The following is a 21,334-nucleotide window of genomic DNA, read 5'->3' as shown; positions in this document are numbered from 1 at the left end:
ACCAAATGCTGTCCTACTTTTTTTATATTTTGCTTTGTCACTCATTTCAGGTTTTTGATGCACAGTAACTCCACCATATCTCCTGTTAGATGTTAAATGCTGCAAGTTCAATCTGAGATGCACTGAGACAAGAAGTCACTGCCCACCAGTGCTTCTGGGGTGTGCCCTGAGTGTGCCTTGAAGTTTTCACAGTGTATGAATATGGGGCAGGAGGATGATCACCGCCTGCCAAGGTGAGTCCTTCCTTCAGATGTGGCTGGATTTCACACTGATTTATCAGTGGGGGTTTAAAGTGCACTGTCTGCAGGCAGCATACTTGAGTTATCCAGAGTTTCTTGGCACAAAGGAGTTTCTGCATATGCAGTTTTTGTTTGACAAGGGTTCTCCACTGTCTTTCCCTCACTGCCCACTTCAGAATTCAAAATATCTGTAAAATGCTCTGTGTTTTTCCATGATGTGCCAGTTCCTACCAGCTGTGATTTTCCAATACAGTGATGCACTATAAGGCAGCCAACTGACTTGTAAAAGGATATGAGTTTGTGTGCCAAGGAGAATTTAGCATAATGTTTCAACTGCAAATATAAAACACAGTTTCAGAGAAGGAAGAGAAGAAATTCAAAACATACATAAATACGATATGTATAAATATTTTTTATTTTGTTTCAAATAATGTCTTACTCTGCTGTGTGTATGGCATCTGAGACACACTGAATATTTTTAGCACATAAGAAATAATTCACTTAGTTTATGGACACAAAGCAGCGTATAAACCACATAGCTCAATAAACACTTTGTTTCCAATTCTTATGTGCATTACTCTGTGACATATCTGGAATTATTCCAGAAATTCATATCAAGGGAAGCCCTGCCAGTAGACTGAAGTTAAAACAGAAGCCTTGGGTAACTCGTGGCACCTTTACCAGCAGTGCAGGAAGAGCGTGGTTTAACACCACACCTGTGCCTCATGTTCACACCTCTCCTCAAGCTGTGCAAGGCCACACCAAAGTGTCACTGCTTAACACTGCTCCCATTGCCCAGGGGAGGCTGCACAAGTCACACCTCCATATTGAGGTGTTGACACGTCTTAAATAAGAGCAGAATTTGCTCTCTCTTTAACTGGTCAGTGGCCCTTTGCACGGCGTCCTTAGGCAGCTCTCCCAACTCCTCGTGAGGTAATTATATATTGATCTTGCCCCTTTTACAGATGAAAATGCTCACGCTGTGTTTCAAGAAAGGATCACTTTTTCATGGTGTCATGGTTCAATCCCGGCCAGCAATTCAGCTTCACAGATCTGCTGCTCACTGCTCCCCAGCGGGACTGAGGAGAGAACCAGAAAAGTGACAGGCAGAAAACACGTGGGTTGAGATAAAGACACTTTAGCAGGGAAAATAATAGCACACGGTGCAAAGCAAAGCATGGAATTCATTCCCCACTTCCCATGCCCAGGCAGGTGTGCAGCTATCCCCAGGAAAGCTGGGATCCATCACCCCTGAGGGTGGCTGGGGAACACAAACCATCCCTCTGAATGTGCCCCTTGCTGCTTCTCCCCCAGCTGAGTGTGACCCCACTGGGGATGGGACAGGAATGGGGATGGGAATAGGGATGGGAACTGGTAGTGGAACTGGGAATGGGAAACATGGAATGGAAAACTGGGAATGGAGATGGGAATTGGGACACCCTTATGTCACTTGGGGTCAGCTGTGTCCTCTCCCAAATCCCTGTGCCCCCAGCCCCCTTGCTACTGGGGTTAAGGAGCAGAAAAGGCCCTGACAGTGTAAGTTCTGCTCAGCCATAGCTAAAACATCCCTGTGCTAATCAACCCTTTCCAGCATGAATCCAAAACACAACCCCATGTTAGCTCTATGAGGAAAATTAGCTCTATCCCAGGCAAAAGCAGTACACAGTCTGTTACTCCACTTGATATCATTTTCTAATTAAGGTATAATTAATGTATAATGCAGTAGAAATACTAGGTAGGAGTGAAATTGTGACCATCTACTGTTATTGAAAATGTTCTATGAACCCCATTACGCCATTGTAAAGTTATTCTCTAAATGTCAGTGATGTGAGGAACACAAACAAGAAGCCACTGTTATTAGACATGCTTTTATTATGCAGCCTAACTGAAAGCAATATTGTGTTTAAGAATAAGCAGGGAAGTAAAATATGAGGGATTTTGATCACAGAGAAATCAGTTTTACCATGTGCTGTAAATATAACTGAGGCAGCAGCGTGCCTACTTTTCAGAAGCCAGAATATGAACAAAACGAAGGGAGGAATATCATGAATCATAATTTGCTGAAAATGCAAACTATTCAATGCATTTTGTCTTTTCTTTTACATTTTTTTCTTTGTTTTGTTTTGTTTTTAAGTAAGGTAATATACATATTTTGATCATTTTGCTGGAACCTCAAAACATAGAAATCAGCACCAATGAGACTTGAAAGCTCCATCAAATGCCTGCTGAAAAGTGTCTGTTGCTGGCGCAACTGCAAGAGCTTTTGCTATTTTTTCAGCTAACATTTGCAGCATTTCCCACCTAGTGCAGGAAATGGTGGCTGCTTGCATAAACATATATTTGAGGCTTAAAAGAGCCAACTTTGAAGTTAGTCCAACTGTTGGTGTTTATAGAGGAATGAGTGTGTCAGGAGAGAAGCTGCCTGTCCATCAGCTCACTGTGGCAAATCTGCCTTTGAATTCAGCGAGACAAGAGTTAAACTTTCACTCCCCTTGCAGCTAAAATACAGCTCTGGTGCAGTGCACTCCTGCACCGTCCTCCACGCTGCCTTTTGTGTATGGTATAATTATCAGATTCATTATAATAACTCTTGCATATAAGTATTGTACTTACCCAAGGGCAGCCTGGGAGATTTTATATTTGCAAGCCCCATTTTATTCTTCTGTAATAAAACTCTACACTGAACATAGGGTGGCACCAGGCAAACATCAAAATGTGTAATATTTAGTAGATAGAGGATGAAGACTGTGATATACTCCTGCAGAGAAATGAAAACTGGTAGATTGAAGGCAACTAAATTAATTAAGCCAAATACATAATTATTTGGCAATTTAATTATTAGAAATGCAATGAATATTTTCTTATTTATCAGATTAAACAATACTTAAATTAGTCTTCATAACAGGGAAATGAGACAAAAGTTTTTCTTTAATTTTACATTCTGACTTAAGGTTTTCATGTAAGCAGATTTTGCTAACCTGGGAATGCAGAACTGTGCAATCTCTGGGAAAACAGCAGCACCAAGGAAGTTATACTTTAGTTTTTTACAACAGAGATATGTTCAATAACCAGGTCAGCTTTCCTAGGAGAAAAGAAAGCAAATAAACCCAGACTCCCACCCGAACTTAATTTGATGCAGATGAATGAAATATCAGCAGGCTTTTGGCCCTAAGTGAAAAAGGGAACAATGAAAGGTAGTTCTTTTTGTTGGGAGATAATTTTTTGTTATTTTACACTTCTAAGATTTGAAGCCTGCCTGAAAAAAAAATTGGAATACAAATATAGGTCTTTTTTTTTTAGAATTTTTTTTTTCATTTATATGAACACAGGAAGCTAGGGAATATCTCATTTTATTGCTTTTGTGATTATAGGAAAGAAAAATCAGTAACTTTATGTGTTGTATTCCTGTGCCATATACTAGATTAATAGAAGCAGAAGATCATTATCCAGGCTAAATTTTAACCCATTCTCAGTGCAGTCCTTTGGGCCTGTCTCACTGCAGACTCTCCTATAATGTATAGTATTAATTTGAGTCTAAACCTCTGGTTTTAATGATGTTGTCTTTCTGAACCATGGGCTGTAGAGTGCTGAATACCAAACATTGTTCAGTACACCCTGATGTGAAATATTTCCCTCTCTGGTAGCTGTGCCACATGATAAGTGTTCGAAAAATGCACGGATGAGGTGCTTGGGCAAATGGTTTAGTGGTGGGCCTGGTCTTGTAAGGTTGATAACTGGTCTTGATGCCTTTAGAGGTCTTTTCCAAGCTTAAGGATTCAATGATTCTTATCTGGAACCTGCACGTGCCCCTTCCCAGGAAACTGAGTACAAAAGTTGTGCTTTTCCAGCCCCTGTGTCTGTGCTGGTCCCTCTCTTCCCAGCCGAAGTGGCTTTCCCTGGGTGAGCTGTCAAGGAGAGCGTGGCCCCAGTGCTGCTCCCCTCGTTTGCCTGCTCTGCTCTCACCTCAGAGCAAGGCCAGCCACCCCTGAGGGTCCCACGTTTTGGGGGAAACCAGGGAGGTCACAGAAAATTAAGGCAGGTGGGAGCTGAGAGGAAGAACTGCAATGGCAGGAGCTCTGCTAGAGGGGGGCCAGGAGCTGGAGGGAGTGGAGAAGCAGAGAGGGGATATTTTATTCTGAAAAGCCCAGTTATTGCATGTACAGAAGGTGTCACAACACTGAGATGTGCTCTGGTGTATTTTCTAATCTTCATAGTGAGCAGGAATCAAACTAATCCCCATTCAGCGCTGGCAGGATGGAAGTGCCTCCAGCAGCCAGTGCAAGGCACTGAGGAGGGAAACAGCAAAAAGCCTTAAAATGCTTATCTAACCCTGTAATGAGCTCATCCACTGCCCCAGGCCTTTCTAGGAAGGCAGGTACACCCAGCACTTGGCACCATGGCTGGCTGCACTCGCTGGGGGAGCTTCATAGCACTGACAAATGGCCTGGAGGGTTTCCTTAACCAACATCATGAATGATAGCAGAGCTAATGTACACTCTCCAACACTCTGCGCTGTATTTTGGGGTTTTTAGTGGTGTAGCCAAAGTGTAAAAATGGATGCAGGGCTTTTAAAACTTCCCAATAAAGAGAAAAGATTGTTTGAAGCCATGGAAGCTGCATATCCACTGGCACAGCAACCAATGCAGTTTGCTTCTCCAGTAGTGCCCTCAAGTACCTTTAGATATTCATATATAAAATGTAAGTACATAACCTGCTGTAAAAAGTTACAGCAGTGCCCTTGGCGAGCTTCCCTGGCCTGTGGAGGGTAATTACATGTGGAACACAAACACAGCTCGAAAATTGACCTCATTAGATATTCAGCTTTTTCTCATACGAGTGCTGTGAGATCTTTCCATGCTAATAAGAGTATTTGTTGTATCTTGATGGAGAATTTTGACTTTGTAACTTAATCAGAGCTCACTAGGCAAACAAAAAAAAAAGAGAAGATGTTTTTCCCATCAGTTCCAAGAAGGATTTAGATCCATACAAAGCCTTGCCAGCCTCCAATTCAGCCTGCTATTGGAGGTGAGTAAACCAGAAGGAACAGCTTGTTCTGGATGGAAATGAATCTACAGCAAAGGCCAGCTTGGAAATATAGCTTTGTGTTTCAGCCAAAAATCAGACAGAAATGGTCACAGCTGAAATGTTACATCAGGCCCTGGTATCTGCTCACAGCAAACCACACAGCTGCTTAGGAAGGCATGACTTCAAATCTATTTCTATCAGGTAAATTTATGAATGCTCCTGGGTCATTCTCATGAGTGCCATGGTTCCCACAAGTACCTGTATAAAATGGAAAAAAAAAAAGAAAAAAAAAAAAAAGACATCTGCATTTTTAACAGGCTTTCAAAATGTTTTGAGATAATTTTGTGATTGGGGGTTTTTAGGCATTTGTCTATGCTTTTAATCAAATTATGAGATTTTTGCTGATAGATCACCCTCTTTGTCTGTCCATATCAAATGGCTAATACTAAGCTAATCAGAAGTGTTTATTAGAAATGGCTTGTGCTAGAATTATGAGTTCCCAATTTTTTAAATGGAAATATAGAAATTCTGATAAAAACTTTAAAGCAGCTAGATTGCTTCTGTTCAGGAGGGCCTTACTAAGGAGTTTATAAGAGAAGATTATTAAGAGGAAAAACAGATCCCACAAATAATCAACCCAGGTGTGGAGGAATGAAGTTCAAGTACCATTTCTGCAGACAGAGTTTGGCACATAGTCAGAGAAAGAAAATACAATTATAAATTACAAAAATTACTGGCTAAGAAAATGAACAATTTGATACATATTTACTGTTTAAAAATTGAGGTGCAATATTTGTAGTTAAACATTTATATAAATGAAAGCTGTGTGTATATTTCTGTACGAGTGATGAAGGTGACCCTGATTTAGTTCATTCAAAAAAAAAAAAAAAAGAAAGAAACTTTTAAATATGTAAATCATAGATGAGCTAAATTTAGGGAGGGTTATCAAAAATGTCTGTTGTCTTTGAACATGAACATATGCTCACTATGCTAATTCTCTAGGATCCTTAGATCAAATGCTGGCATGTTTCAGTGTTTTGCATTGCTTTAAATTTTGACTTCAGATTTCATAATTTTCTTTATTTTAAGGTTATATTAGGGTTGGTTTTTTTTTTTTTTGTTCCAGTTACGAAATGCCAAATTAAGAAGGATTATCTGAAGGAAGAAATTTCCCTGTGTTCCTCTGTTAGCCTTGAGAAGTTGCATCTTGCTGGACACTGCACTGAAAGCAGTCCAGAAGAATGTGAGACCAGAATCTTTTTTAAAGGTGTAAATATGTCCCTAAAATAATGAAAGTTCCATTTTCACGCTTTTTTTTTTTCATTTAGGTGCCCAGGAAGGGAACTGGCAAGGCATTTAGCTCAAACCATACTTTTAGTATAAAGAGATAACATTAACTCAAGAATCTCTGCTGATCATTAGTCTGGTTGTTCTTTAATGTGCTCTCCCTTGAATTTTATTTACCAGAATACAGTGTGAGATAAATGGCAGACACATCTGGGAAGAGACACTGGAAGTTTTCATTCATTGCTCACCTCTCTCTCTTGGCTGATCCACAGAGTGAGTATTCATTAAATCCTTATCTCCAAGTTGTCCTGTATGGCTGAATCCCAGCAGAGGAGAACAGGTCACTAAGTGATAGTGTAAAACTGCTGCCTTGTGTTTGAAAAATAAAAACCACAGGAGGTTCTACATGTTGTAGCATGAATCCCCACTTTCTTTATTTTTTATAGCGTAGACATTGGGGGTTTTTTTGGGGTTTTTTTTTTTTGTTTTTTTTTTTTCCTTGTCCACACTCTGCTCCTATATGGTTCTTGGAATGTTCCACAATACCTAGAACAATGTTGTGAAAAGATATCAAAATATTTCACTTAAGAAAAAATGTTCTGATTCTTCATACTTTTTCAGATGATGGTATTTTGACCTTTTGGAAGAAAAGGTCTAAAATATTTGCTCTTTGAATGAAATGACTAATAGGGATTTTACAGTTTTCCTAGGTAAACTCTCCTGCTGGTTACCTATGTGTGATAAACTCCTTTGAATCTGAATTTTTTAGCATTAGCTTCTAGCCATTGCATGAAATTAAACAATATTCTACCCTTTATACCAACCATAAAAATGAGCATTAGTCTGAAAATTTTACAAGAGGAGTTTGCAAAATCAGCCAGGCTACTGGTTATTGTGGCAGTGTTTCAAATCTTAAAGTATTTACAATGATTTTGGTATCAGAGACAATGGCTATCAGGAGTTATGGTGAAGCATGGTCTTGTAGGGCAGTCTTGTCACCAACCCATGTGCAAACAAAATAAAACAACTAAGCTTCAGCATCTCCAATTAAACTCAACTCTGGTGTTCTGTTGTCCTTTAAAACAATTTGGCAAACACTCACTAGCATGGGGTTGGGATTTTTACTCTACTAAGAGCCAGTCAATGTTCTTTGACTCAGGTTGTACTCTAATCTTGGGTGCTTTAAGAACGTAAAGAGAGCTGAGGGAGATTCGTGGGGAATGACTTGGCATTTCTCCATTACTGCTAATAGGATTAGGAAAGTGATGAATTGTCACTGGAGATTTTGATATCTCCTAATAAAGACAATCTGCAAGCAATACTTGCAAGCAGCTGTTGCTATTTATGGTGCAAGTCTGTTTGGCTGGCAGAGCTGTTTGATTCCCAGCACTCAGAGCCTCCACTACCTTTTTTCCAAGCTGAGCCATCCAGGTTTGTCATCCTCCCTGGATCCAGCAGCAGCTTTGCAGGAGTCAGAAGCTACAGGAGCCAAATCCCAAAGTTGGGATGGATGTCCACTTTTAATAAGAAGGAGAAAACAAAGGAGGAAGGAGGATTGTCACAGGTTTTTAGTCTCAAATGCTTTCTAAACTGATCAAATTGCTTGGGTAAGTGATACCTGTCCAGAAGATTGTCCCCAGGCCGAGGGTCAGTCTGAGTTGAGAGGGTTCAGTTGTGTTATTTTATTGTCTCTGTTTGTACCATGTCGATTTCTCTCTTGGGGTTCCTAGGTCAGGGTGACCCCAAGAGATTTAAAAGAGTCTTTGCTTCCCTTAGCCCGACACAGCCAAAGAAGGAGTCTGGAATGTTTCCAGTTGCACTTTCAAGGTTTTTTATTTCTTCTTATCTCAGCGTTCTTTCTCTGACCTGCCGAGCTCTGGCTATCAAGGAAGCCAAGACCATCTGACCTCGAGCCTGGGAGGCTTCCACCTTGTGTACTCAAATGTACATGTCTGTGTTTACAATTTCTTCACCAATTCCTATCATCTATTAGACTATGAATCTTTACCTTAAACCAATAGAAAAGTGTCACCGTCACACCAAGACATGGAGGACCAGGAGAAGGAGAAGAAGGTCAGGACACGCCCAAATTCCTCCATCTTGTACCCCTTTGAACTCCATTCTAAAAATCAAAAAATTCTACTTTTTTACCTTCTGTTAGTTCAAATATCACACTACTAAAACCTTTGTGACTTGTAATTCCTCATGCAAAGTTGGCAGTTTTTTCCACGGGCTAAAATTGAAGCCACAGGTGTTTTTTACTTCATGCCAAGGTCTCTGAGACCCCTGCCAGGGTCTCAAGACAGCCAGGGCAGCCAGACAGTACCACTTTGCTCATGGTGTAACACTTAACTAATTAGCTAAATAATGTGGCTGCATGTCCAAAGTTTTTAAAGTTTCTCACAAAACCAGAATTTAATGAGATTTTAATGATTTTTGTTGTCAAATTTTGTTCACTGATAAAAGGTATGATGAGACGGAGATTTATACCTTTTCACTGTCTGTGAGAAAGAAGTAAACTAATGTGCATATACTTGGACAAAACCTTTTGAATTACATCTTTCTTCGTTAAAATAGCAAAATCTAGCACATTCAATCCCTGACATTTATGAAAATAAGCATAATATATTGAATTTTCTTGACCCAATGCCACTTTGGAACATGTTTCAAAATGTTCAAAGCATTTCATTAGAAAACTTTTTAAGACATTCCAAATTTTATTTTAATTTTAAGCTAACTAGTAATATTTTTGCAGATAACAATCTGTTATTACCACTAACTGGTAATTGTGTTTGCAGAGAAAAGTATTCCTATGAAATGAATTATTTTGAGGTTTTAATAATAAAGATAGGTTATTTCATATATTACCTCACCACAGTGTGAGACTAGGAAATTTCCTTCCATTTATTCCTTATTTTTAAAAAGTGATGCGAATGTGGTGATGTTAAACAAGTCAGAGAATTAGTTCTAATAACAGAGAGTGTTATTCAGCAGAAGTGCCAAGAAAATAGGTTTTCTCACAAAAACCAAAACTAAACAGTAAACAAAGGACATTTAAAAACATTTGTCTGTGGGCAATCAGCTGGTTTTGGTGTTTAAACTGCACTGACAGTCATTGTCCAAATAACAAAGGGTGAATGCTTAGACATGCTTTATTGAAATAAATTGGAAATACCCTATAAAGACACAGAAGAGTTGACACTTTACCTTACACTCCCTTAACACCAGGGAGTGTGTGGTGATATGAATCCATCCTTTGATAAAGATAGAACACAAAAAATGGAGAAAGCAACTCAGATTTACAGAATAATTTAAGGACATTTATAGCCCATTTTCACTGCCACATTGCGCCAGAAGAGCAAAGCAGCAGAAGTGATATATAGATCATTGATTTTTATCCCTTTCAGAGCAGCCCTTCTTAGTATTTTTAATGAAACATTAAATGATTGTAATGTAAACTGTAACAGAATGGCATAGTTTTATACTTTCTTAATTGGATGCTAATATCCATGTCAGTATTTGCATGAAAAATGGTGTACTAAGCCAAAATATCAAGGTTTTTAAAACTCATAATCATTCTTCTGCTGATACCATCTGTCAGCTTAATCTTCACCTCCCAGAATTCAATGAAGAGGGTGCCTTCAGGGGAAGGAAAAGAAAAAAAAATGACAGTTATGAAAGTACAGTAAATTGAGTTTAAACCATGGGCCTGAAATCCCATTTGATTATATAGGGATAATTTGTTATTAATTGTCAAAGTTGGAAAATATTTAAGAATTGCTGTTGGGGCACTGTTAGTCATCTTCCCTGAAGGAGCTGTGGAACCCCCAGGGGGAGGGATGGAGAAGGAAGGGATGGGATGGAGAAAGGATGGAGAAGGGACGGAGATGTGATGGAGAAAGGATGGAGAAGGATTGGAGATGTGATGGAGAAAGCATGGAGAAGGGACGGAGATGTGATGGAGAAAGGATGGAGAGCATCTATATTTATTTATATATATTATCTATATATATTTATATACATTGTAGTTTCATTGTACTTTGTACTGTTACATTTCACTGTCTCCCCACATTTCATACAAATTTTCTAAATTATTTGTCCTATGTTTCTGATCTGGGATTCCAGAATGACTTGAAGTCATCCTACTGAGAACCTGGAATCGAACTTAAAGTGATCCTACTGAGCAAATTTTCCAGAACCAGAGTCCTCAGATTGGCATTCTGGTAAGTTAATACCAGGAGACTGTTCCGGAATACTTTGAAAAAAGGGATCTCTATTTTTCTTTTCTCTTTCTTCCTCCCCACCCTTCATTCAGCAATTGAAGATTACCAGAGGGAGGAGAGTGTTTCATATATTTCCTTGTAAGTTGTTTTAAACCTCAAGTAGTTTATCCTATTTCCATTTATTAATACAAGACAGACTCTAAAGTACACAGAGACACAGCACATATTCATTTAGCAGTGACAGGTTAACCAGGCTTTCTAAAGAATATTAGTCTCTGTTCAGTCAGTGCCTTTCTCCAGCTCCAGCGTGGAGAATCTGAATGAGGAATTAAACTCCCCTATCAGATAATAATCAGTCATTCTGATAGGAGAGAATTTCCATACTTTATCTGCCAAGGTGAAATTCCACACAGGGCAGAAGAGCAGCCAGAGGCAGGGAAACCACTTCAGCTGGCATGAGTCTGTTGGAGCCTCAAACAGCACAAAGGCTTCAGGTGGCTCCTTCCAAAGAGACTTTTTTACTGCAAGACATGGAATCACCTCCCTTCTGGAGAAGTTAATTGTGGTTACACCAAAGGCCACATTAATTTCATCATCAGCTTACAAATCAAAGTTGGGTCAATAAGGACCTATGTACTACTTCAAATAAAAAAATCCCTTAGAAGGGGAGGAATTATTTGCCCTCCCTTTGAAGTACTTCTCTTGGGAAATGAAATGGAGAAGGGCAGAAAATGACACCACCATCTATTTTATAAATTCTAAATGCCTTTTCACATTCATAAGCCTTTAAGCCAGAGCTTCTTGGCTTTTCATGTTTTTTCAAAGGGGATTTGAAACTGTTTTTTGTAAGCATGCTCATCTTACTTTTGGGTTTCACCTACATATTTCTGTAGAAGTCCACTTTAACTCAAAACCTGGCAAGTAATTTAGCACTTATTTATTGAAACATGTGCATGAGCCTTAAAACCACCAGACAGTTGCAGCACAAACATCTGTCTTTTCAAAAGATTACACTCTGTCAAAATGCCCCAGAGCAAAATCTCTTGCCTTGGTTTGAAGTAGAAGCAGCAGCAGCTACAGTAGTTAGAGAGCAAGTATTTTTGGAAAGATGACAGCTGGGTTGTCAGACATTAATGCTGAATTACACAATGCCTGTATGCTACAGAAGAGATGTAATAAGCAATTATTCTTACATTATCATATACAGGGCTGCCAAGGTACTGTCTGAGAGGCAAGATAAAGGGCTTGGGGTCTGTACTGGTTCCATTGATGCTGGGGGGTTTCCATCAAGTGAAGTTAAGTCTATTTTCAGTCTTGTCATCTAAGGAAGTATCAGCTTAAACATCTGTCATGGCAAAAATATCAACAAATGGCATCTCCAAGGCAGAATTATCCCCAGCATGAGAGAAACAGGCAAGCTAGTTACTGTAACTGCTGCTGATCAGAATTTAGCTTCTTCATCAGCAGATTTAGTACAGAGAGTAAAATCATATTTACTTAATCTTCAGCGTTGGAAGTCTCAACAAATTTCATTGTATTTCACATATGTCATTTTTACACAGCACTGTTAAAAAGATCACTGCAGTCTTCAAAGAAAGTAAGAGGTCTCTGGGTAGTATTTATTTAGATCTTTTCTCATCTGGAAAGAGAAAATAAAAGAACTCCAGTCAGGGAGAAGGATGAGCAAACATATTGAATAGCTCCTTTGTCAAAGAAAACAGCCAAGCAAGCCTAGGGCTGGAAAACAAATGACTAGGGGTGATATGGCACAGGCCTGTGCAATTATAAATAAAGAAATTAAGATAAAGGAATTGCTCACTTTTTCTCAAAATAGAAGAACAAAAGGACAGCAATGGGCTGTTGGGGTTACAGGTTCCGAACAATCACAAGGTCATTTTCCAAAACCCATTTAAATGATCAGTTTAGTTAAACTAGTTAGTTAAACAACTAGCCAAATTGATGGCTAAGAACTAGAAATACATTTGAGGTTAAAACTCCAGCAGCAGAACTGATGGAAGGAAAAAACTCCATTGAGGACTTAGTAGATGTAATTTCTGCCTCAGTTGCAAAGTCTTTTCCTTGTAATTTCTCCCTTGGTATGCACTGCTGGAGAGTGGCTGATGGCCCAAACCAGACCTGATGTTAATCTTCTCATGCTCTAAATCACAAGGCTGGAAATTTAACTCCTTCCAATTGTCAGGAACCCACTGAAGTCAGATGAGCCATGCAGATTTTTTCTGAGGGCCTCTATGTAACTATCAGAAAAAAGGAAGGACCTTAGGAAAACAAATATAAACAGAAAGGTTTTAAGAAAAGTTATTCAAAAGTCTTTTCATTACCTTAAGATGCCAACTATTAGAAATTCTATTTGAAATAATTGTGTGGTTTTCTAAGAAGCATCATTCAACAGCTGCTCCATCTCAGCTCCTGGCAAAGCTGATAAGGACAGTTCTCCAGACATGACTTTGCTAAACCAAGGCAGGGTATTATTTTCAGTCAGATTCCTCAAAAATTATTTTTAGCCTCATCTCACACTTCTGGTTTCTTAGATTTCATCTCAGATTAAGCAGTAACTCATCCAGAGAGGACATGAAAATAGTTGAATCCAACACAATTAAATAAATTCACAGTCAAGTCATGTTAAGAAAGATCAGTGTGTTTCCCCTTCCACTTGGGACCATGCAACATCCAACTGCCCAGCTATTTTTTGGGAAGAATGACAGGCTTCAAACACAATGACAGCTAAGCAGAAGCCTTACTTAGACGATCAGCTGAACCAAATGGGGCTGTACCACCTGAAGGCAGTTTTATGTGGTATTAAATGATTCAGTAAGTATGTCACTGAGAGTCACTAAATATTGTTTGTCATGTTAAACAGGATCTGCTTCCCCTTTCATTTTGGAGAGACCAAAACCTGTAAGATTCTGCTCCACATTCACTTTTCCAAGCTGAGAGAAGAGTGAATTCTGCTGTGGAATTCTGATTGTGGATTCCTGATGCCTCTGTTCCAGCACACCTATTTTCCAGCTTGGCTCTGGCTTCATCCTTCCTCTGACTGACCCACAGTTGGGCTGGTAGCTGCCCAAGGACACTCAGCAGTGCCAAATACACATTTCAGGGAGCCTCTAATGAATCCCCACTGAAATTTCATCAACTGTGCAAAGTAGATTGATTAAATGCTACTTGCCACACAGGTAAATGTTTTCTGGGGTGTGCATTTATTGGTAAGAAAAATTGACTAGCAGGGTACCTGAATTTCGTTCACAGCATCTATTCATAGCACATAGACACATTGTACAATTGCAGTCACTATTAAGAAAAATCAACAAAAGGCTACAGCATTATCTGTGCTTCTCCAGCAATTTCCTCTCACAAATTAGGCATGCCTTACTTTTCCTTTTGTTGTCCAAGGAAGTATTATTTGTATAATGTTCCACTGTGCTTTAAATAGTTTTCCAGACCATTTCTCAGATGAACTAAGAATAAAGTTACCTGCTATTGAACTACTGTTATTCCTTTGTTGCCTCAGATTCTCAGTTTCAGATGTGCCAGGGTTAAAAAAAGTCCTCCCCAACTCTCACAAAGCCCTCCAGGGAGTCACTGTCACATTTAATCTTTCCCTGTCTCCCTGTTTCTCAGGGTGTCTTCTGAATAACAGCATTTTGTCTATTTTATTTGCTCTTTCTCTTACACACACTCAGTTGAAGAAAAGTAATTGAAACTATGGCATCTCACCTTGCAGTGTCTGTGTAGTTTGAACCGAGGTGTGTCTAGAGATCAAATTTCTGCTTATCAAGTGCATAAATGTGATCCAAAGCCTGGAGACATCAGTGAACTCTGCAGGAGTTCACTTGCTGAGCAGGTGTTCATGGCTCACCACAGGAAGAGAGATTTAGGGTAGAAATAGCTTTTCACCTCTACAAACTGAGTAGCTTTTTGCTGCAATTTGCACCTCTGGACCTCCCAGTAACACCCAGGTTCCTCTGAATGAGTCTGGCAGCCTGGTCTGAGCACAGCTGTGAGCTCTGTGTCTCCTGCCTGGCTTTTGCTGTGAAACACAAACTTGAGATGCTGCAGGAGCTCTGTGTCTTGCTGCACTTGGGCCACAGTGGCTGCATCTCTTTCCATGCCATGGTACACACACTTCTGACTCACCATCAGAAAATTCTTCCCATTCCCTACAAACTGACCATGCTTTCAGGTATGCAATATTTTTTTTAAAGAATCAGAGTGAAACACCAGCCAGGAAATGGGTACTCAAGGGATGGAAATGCTCTCATGCTCCACCTCTGACTGCTGCACTTTCTCTGTAGTACATTTCCTTCTGTTTTTGCCCAGCTCGTTTTGTGTCTTACTGCATCCAGTGAAACAGGTTGGAATGCTTCCCTCAGAAAATCATAATGAAGCAGCCACACAACCTTGCTGTCAAATACATTTTGTTAATTTTCCCTTCATTTGATCTCTCCCATTTACACAATGTTTCACAGTTCTTTGTATTCCCATTCTAAGTATTTCATGTGCAAACCTGGCCTTAAAATATCTGCTGGCTGCTTTCCCTGCCTTATGTTTTAGCCAAGCTGTATCTAAATTACCTTAAATTTATTTTTTTCTCTCATGTAAATGTTTACAATTTTTTGGCAAGGTTTTTTGTGGGGTGTGTTAATGCTGTGCTTTGCCCTCTCTCCCATCTGCAGTGGATTTTTGGCACTGAGATGTCCAAGGGCAGCTGCTGGATCACACCCTGAGGATTCCTGCTGAGCTTCTGTTGTGGAAGACCTGGCATAGACAGGAAGAAAAGCTGCTTTTAAGGTATGGTAAGATAAAAGAGAGCAGCAGCAGCTCTGTGAAAAGCTCTAGGACTGACTGTACACATATTATGTCTCGATGCCCATTTTTATTTTAGGCATTCCTTAGAATGGGCCTCTTTTTATAAGAGATAATTTCTTATTAAATTTGGTCTTTGATCTCCAAGTGGAGGTTTGGGCACAAGTACAATTTAAAATTATTTAACAGCAGAAATTATAATAGTAGTTGTGTTGCCTTCTTTAAAGTAAGTTTTGTCTCTGCTAGTGAATATCTGCAATTTGTGCTATTGTTCCTCAAATGAAAGCATGGGGTTTTTTTTACAATGAAGAATACTATCACAGATTTGGAGAGCTCTTTGGGTAAATAAACCTCCTTTAATGTCCTTAGCCTTTCACTTGGACATTTATTCACTATGGATCTAATAATTGTGATGAAATCCATAAAATATTTTAGTCTTTAAACTGACAGTGTGGCCAACATAACACAGCTGGCCTTTTTGCTTCTTTCACATCCATTTTGGGACAGGTAGGGTGGCCAAATGACCCTGCCACAGCCCACTGTCCTGATGTCCCTAAGGGCAGTGATGCAATAACCTCACTTTCTTTGTCCAGCTGCAAATTTTTAGAAGGTTTGGGAAGATTTATCTTCTGAGGGGGATATGAATTTTCATTTCCATCAAAATTTATCCAAACAAAATGAACACAAGCCACTTTTAAACACAGAAGTTTTGGGTTTATTTTTTTTAACTGCATAACAGCAGCTGCTTTCCTCCTGAGAACCTGGCTTAGCACGTGGTGTGAAATATTGCTACATGCATTTCAGTAACTCAAAAGCCCAAATATTGTTGCTGTGTAGCAGAAGTGATGAGGTTCTTGAGAATATGAGTGGTGAGCAGTTACTCAGATTAATAACAGGGTGTCTGCAGTCCACTAAAGAGCATTGGCAATCACTCAGACACCTGAGCACTGCACAGGGGGGACATTCACAGCAGAAAACATTCAAATATATTGCTGAAAATACATGACATTTCTAAATGTTATGTATTTTGTGACTAAATGAAGCTCAGAGTCATGCTTGGTCTACTCAGGATCTAACTAACAAGAAGATTAAATGTGAGTGGGAGATGCATGACTTGAGATCTAATCAGTGGGAACACACACAGCAAAATGAACGAGAAACTGATGAAATGTGTAAAAAGAGGGATTGGGAAGTGGGTTTTGAGCTCTGAGCATGTTGCTGGGCTCTCTCTGTGCAGTGTGGCACTCCCTGCTGTGCCCCACTAAAGGGGGTGGGTGACAAACCCTGTGCCTGGACACACCTGAGCCCGCCACTTTGGCCTTTGGAATCAGGATTTGTTCCAGGGACTGCAGAAGGGAGGAAAGGGTCCAAACCCACATTTCTCAGTCAGCCCAGGTTCAATTAAGTGGCCTTCCTGCATTTGCAGTTCCCTGTGTCTCAACAGATAGTAGTTATAGTTTTAATTATCTGCAACCAGATAATTAAAGCTGATGGGCATCTTGATAGGAACAACTTGTCATGGCACAAGGCTTCATAAAGTTGACAGTGGCTCTCTAGGCAGCAAGTGCTTTTGATGTGATCTCCAAACTGTTTAAGGTGTGTTTGAAATATTAAAATAGAAATGGCTGCTTTATTTCCTGGCTGGCTCAAGCTTGTGCTTTGGGTCAGATCAAAATATATTTTTAATGGTCAGTGCTAGCGGGGGTGCTGAGGGATGATGTGGGAAAAGGGAGATTAGGACTAAATTGGCTTCTCTTTAGAATGCTGGGAAGAGAAGGGAAAACAGGAGCTATCAGGGAGTGGCAATGATAATGTTCCATAATCACTTTTCAGTGTTTTTCCTTCAGAATCAGAAACAAAATTACTTCGTTGACACTAAACAGATAATCCAGCTTTCATGCCTGGATTATTATAAACAATATTTATAAGAAATATAATAATAAAAAATATATATGTGTAAAAACTAATATTATTCACAATGTCTGGTTAGACTTCAGACCATTGTGTCCAAGTTTGAAATTATTGCCCTTAACTGACCATGATTTCTTTCATCCAACAGCTTGGCAAACGATACAATGGCAAGTTTTGGATAATCAAATAAATAGATATAAATTAAAGCCCAGTATTTCTCCATTCCACTGTTCCAAAAGACCTTTAACAAACACATTTTCAAGGGAATTATAAATTTCTTTGTGTTATGAGTAATGCAATATTAAGCATATGCCTCAGCTCTTGAATTATGGTTTATCTTTGATATTAGTGATCAAATACTCGTTGTCTTGATTATTTAAATAATTAGATATTTTATCAGTTTCCTTGAAAAGCTCAGAATAAAGAGCAAAACCCCTTGAAGGGCTATTCAATATTTAGTTTACTGCCAGCAGAATAATCATCAGGCAGGAGGATACTGCAACAGGGGAAAAAATGTTGCAGAAAGTTCCAGATTTTCAACATGAAAATCTTTACCACCTTTGCTGTGTTATAGTTACTTCTTGCAAAAAAAAAAAAAAAAACAAAAAAAAAAACACCAAAAATCAAAAACTGGAGGCCACAGATCCACACCTGAGGATATCACAACTGTGGGAGCGTTAAAGGAAGCAGAGCCATCCCTTACCCAGCTGAAGGCTCTGCTCAAGCATCCATTCTGCTTTGACTTAAGTGGTGTTTAAAGACAATAACACGAGGAAACTCTTCATTTCACTCTTGCAGAAGAGGTGATGCAAAGCTTCTATTTTTATGCACGAAAATAGAATTAAAGAGCATATATAAATAGAACTGGAGATGTAAATTCCCCTGGTTTTTTATGAACATCAAATAGTGGCACCAATGAAATCCCAATGTTTTTAAGGTTATAATTTACCAGTGGCATGAAAAGAAAAATTAGTATTTAGATCTTTGTTATGCTTAATCATTTCAAGCTTTCTGACTGCTGTGAGGATGTCATGGAACATTAGAATAAAATCAACTCAATGCTCATGCATAATGTGTGAGAAGTTTTTTGTCTGCAATAATTTCTACTCTTTCCTACTAATTGTCATCAGCAGAGGATGCAAGCTGCAGTTGTCTTGCTAAATATAAATATAGCTACAGTATTTTTTGTTCAATTTATTCATTTATCTCGCCCTGGGTGTACACACCATGTACAATGTATTTCTACAGAAAGATAAAGAGAGTATTCCAGTGTGTGTGCACTGTAGAAATGAGAGGTATAGAATTTATAAGTGCTTTTTATTTTTATTGAGAGACAAAATATAAGAGTGATTGCCATCACTTTCTGCCACAGATTTTGGTTATGGCTTCATGCTCCAGATGCTTATGGAAGCATGCAGAAATATATTCTCAAAAAAAGTCAGATGTGGCTTGACATAAATATTAATTATTTTACAATTTAAATCTTTTAAAGTATTATCTATTAAAAAAGAGTTCACCACAAATCCTCCATAATAAAACACTGTTATTCCCATATATCGCTGTAAGTAACACTATCTACATAATTTCATAATGAGATTAAATGTTTGATTTCACCATCCTGAACTACCCCATTGCAATGAACAATACAAAGAGCTACAAACACAATGTTGGGGGGTTTTTTTAAGTGTTTGAGGTGCTTTTATGAACATATGAATAGTTCGTAATTTCTGAAGAAAAATATGTGCTTTTCCAAAATCAAGCACTACATTTGCAAAAGGCTTTTCCTTTTCCTTCGTACTGGATCAGAAATAGAAAGATTGCAGATGTTACTAAGTAGTCAAGGAGAAAAAGGATGACTGGGAGCATTATAAGCAGGTAAGTGTTTTCATTTTCATTTTGGTTTTGCTACCCTTCAAACTAAGAAATGACTTCACTGTTTTCTTTCCTTCAAGAATGAGTCACAGCAAGGTTTTACAGAGAAACTTGCAGTAGTGAATATGAGCAAGAAATAGAGATGCAGAAATATTCTGTTTGAAAGCAGGCAATTAAACATGTAACTTTTTAAATGGGGAGATGTGAGTTAGCAGAATCCTAAGCAGATATTCTATATATTTTTGTATTACTTCACACAATAAGATGTAACCTTTATAGTTCTCCAAGTGCTTAGAAAGCTGGATGCATAGTTCTAGAACAGACTTTGTCCTAGAGAAACTGCTGAGCACAGCTTTTATATTGTTGTATTAATGCATTTTATTTACTGTGAAATGTTCACATTATTGAATCCCATTTTTCTCACAGCTGGTCATACTGTGGAAAGCAAACCATCCAGTTTAAATAAATAAAACAATACCATTGTGCTGGTAAGTCAGAAGATAGCAATTCTGTGTAATGGAAATGCAAATACAAATGCAATTTTTATTTCATGGATAAATGGAACTTGCAAAAAGGTGGTGCAATGTTTTCCCCCTCTTTTGTTCATCTCATCATTAGGTCACACACTAATCCATCCTTCATTCACCATATTCCATATGTTTTGGTGCACTTCAAAAGTTTATGAACATTTCTCTTCTGATCTAGTAGCTTGGTGAGCAAAGGTTGAGGGATTGAATTACACAAGGTCTCCAAGTTATTTCACAGGCACATCCTCTTCACTGAAGATTACTTGAGATAATAGCTGTTTGCCTGTGGGTCTCTTTTTCATGTTGGAGAGTATTCTCAGCACAACAACTTTATAGGCTGCTCTCAGCACTCCAAACAATAAGCTACTTACTCTCTCTGTCCTCCCTCTATTTTTGCACTCATTAATTTAAGAACAAATGTGATAACAGTCTTAAATTTCCAATAAACATTCCTATATTCCTTTAAGTGGCCTAAAAGATGGTGAATATTTTGCTAATATTGTTTCTTTTGTTGTTGTTGTTGTTGTTTTTCCTACAAACACGATGAAGTGTAGAAACGTCTGGTGTTAAGAGAGTCAGGATTGCAAAGTTAAAGGTAATTACGGTATAATTAGTGGGGGGAGGAACTGAAGGCTCTGCTGGGCAGATTCTGAACCACAATGCAATGCAGAATGAGGAACTGAAAGCCTGGGTTTAATGGTTTTCACCTGAATCCTCCTTTAGTACTTCTAATATGGGCATTGTCCTTGAAGAGAGGGGCAGAACATTCCCCACCTCATCGGTGGTCCGCAGCTCTCAGAGATGTGGGAGACTCACTTGGAGCAGCAGCTGCTTTTCTTGGTGCTTATCCAAGGCAACTGGAGCTGTGAAGCTTTTGAGGATCACCTTTCACATTAAATCTGTTTTCTTCAGGAAATAAATTCTCACTTCAGCTTGGCCTGTGCTATATAAGTACACAAATCAAGAAACATTTCTGATTGAAAGGGCACATAGAGATTGCTCCAGGCTACTAATACCATCCTTGTGTGAAACAAAGAGAGATAACCAAGAGGGGGCTCAAAAGTGATAATACACACACAAAAAAGTGCTATTTTTTCCAAAACAGTACACTTTCATCACCACTAGCTCAGAGAAATTGTGTTTTCTTTATATTTTAGTGACACTTACAAGGATTCCTGCTAAACGATTTGAAAGCAGAATTCAGTACCTGTGTTAAAGCTACAGGATTTGAAAATAAACTGATGAAGAGCTCAAAGATCTGGATGAGACTGGAAAATATTCTTATTTCAATGCAAAATTAATGCTGCAATGTAAGAAAAAATTTCAAACTATCTTCTAACCAAGGAGTTTTATGCTCCTATACTCAATATCTTTGAATCTGAACTTCATTTTATCTTCTAGCTATTAAATTCCCTTCTAAAGGACA

General features: G+C 38.7%; 3 long non-coding RNA genes across 14 annotated transcripts in view; 2 read left to right on the top strand and 1 right to left on the bottom strand.

The window, feature by feature from the left end:
- LOC140684683 (uncharacterized) overlaps positions 1–579 on the top strand; it is a 28,472-nt gene extending 27,893 nt beyond the window's left edge. For both annotated transcript variants that reach the window (XR_012057322.1, XR_012057323.1), the window contains exon 3: positions 51–579. This is a non-coding gene — a long non-coding RNA (uncharacterized lncRNA). The remainder of the gene's footprint in view (positions 1–50) is intronic.
- Positions 580–631: 52 nt separating this feature from the next.
- LOC115496373 (uncharacterized) overlaps positions 632–21,334 on the bottom strand; it is a 121,718-nt gene continuing 101,015 nt past the window's right edge. For 6 of the 11 annotated variants that reach the window (XR_012057316.1, XR_012057312.1, XR_012057310.1 and 3 more), the window contains 5 exons: positions 11,968–12,413; positions 7,958–8,068; positions 6,800–6,867; positions 2,853–3,321; positions 632–1,318 (listed from right to left, as the gene is read on the bottom strand). This is a non-coding gene — a long non-coding RNA (uncharacterized lncRNA). Of the gene's footprint in view, positions 1,319–2,852; positions 3,322–6,799; positions 6,868–7,957; positions 8,069–9,758; positions 10,191–11,967; positions 12,414–21,334 lie in introns of all 11 variants that reach the window. The other 5 variants (XR_012057315.1, XR_012057311.1, XR_012057314.1 and 2 more) reach the window with 5 other exon arrangements.
- LOC115496376 (uncharacterized) lies at positions 10,143–14,282 on the top strand. The gene is made up of 2 exons (XR_012057321.1): positions 10,143–10,774; positions 13,653–14,282. It is a non-coding gene; the product is annotated as an uncharacterized lncRNA (long non-coding RNA).

Source organism: Taeniopygia guttata, chromosome 9, assembly GCF_048771995.1.
Source record: "Taeniopygia guttata chromosome 9, bTaeGut7.mat, whole genome shotgun sequence".
NCBI lineage: Eukaryota > Metazoa > Chordata > Aves > Passeriformes > Estrildidae > Taeniopygia > Taeniopygia guttata.
The sequence above is the reverse complement of the archived record's forward strand: the minus strand, read 5'-3'. Positions and strand labels throughout refer to the sequence as shown.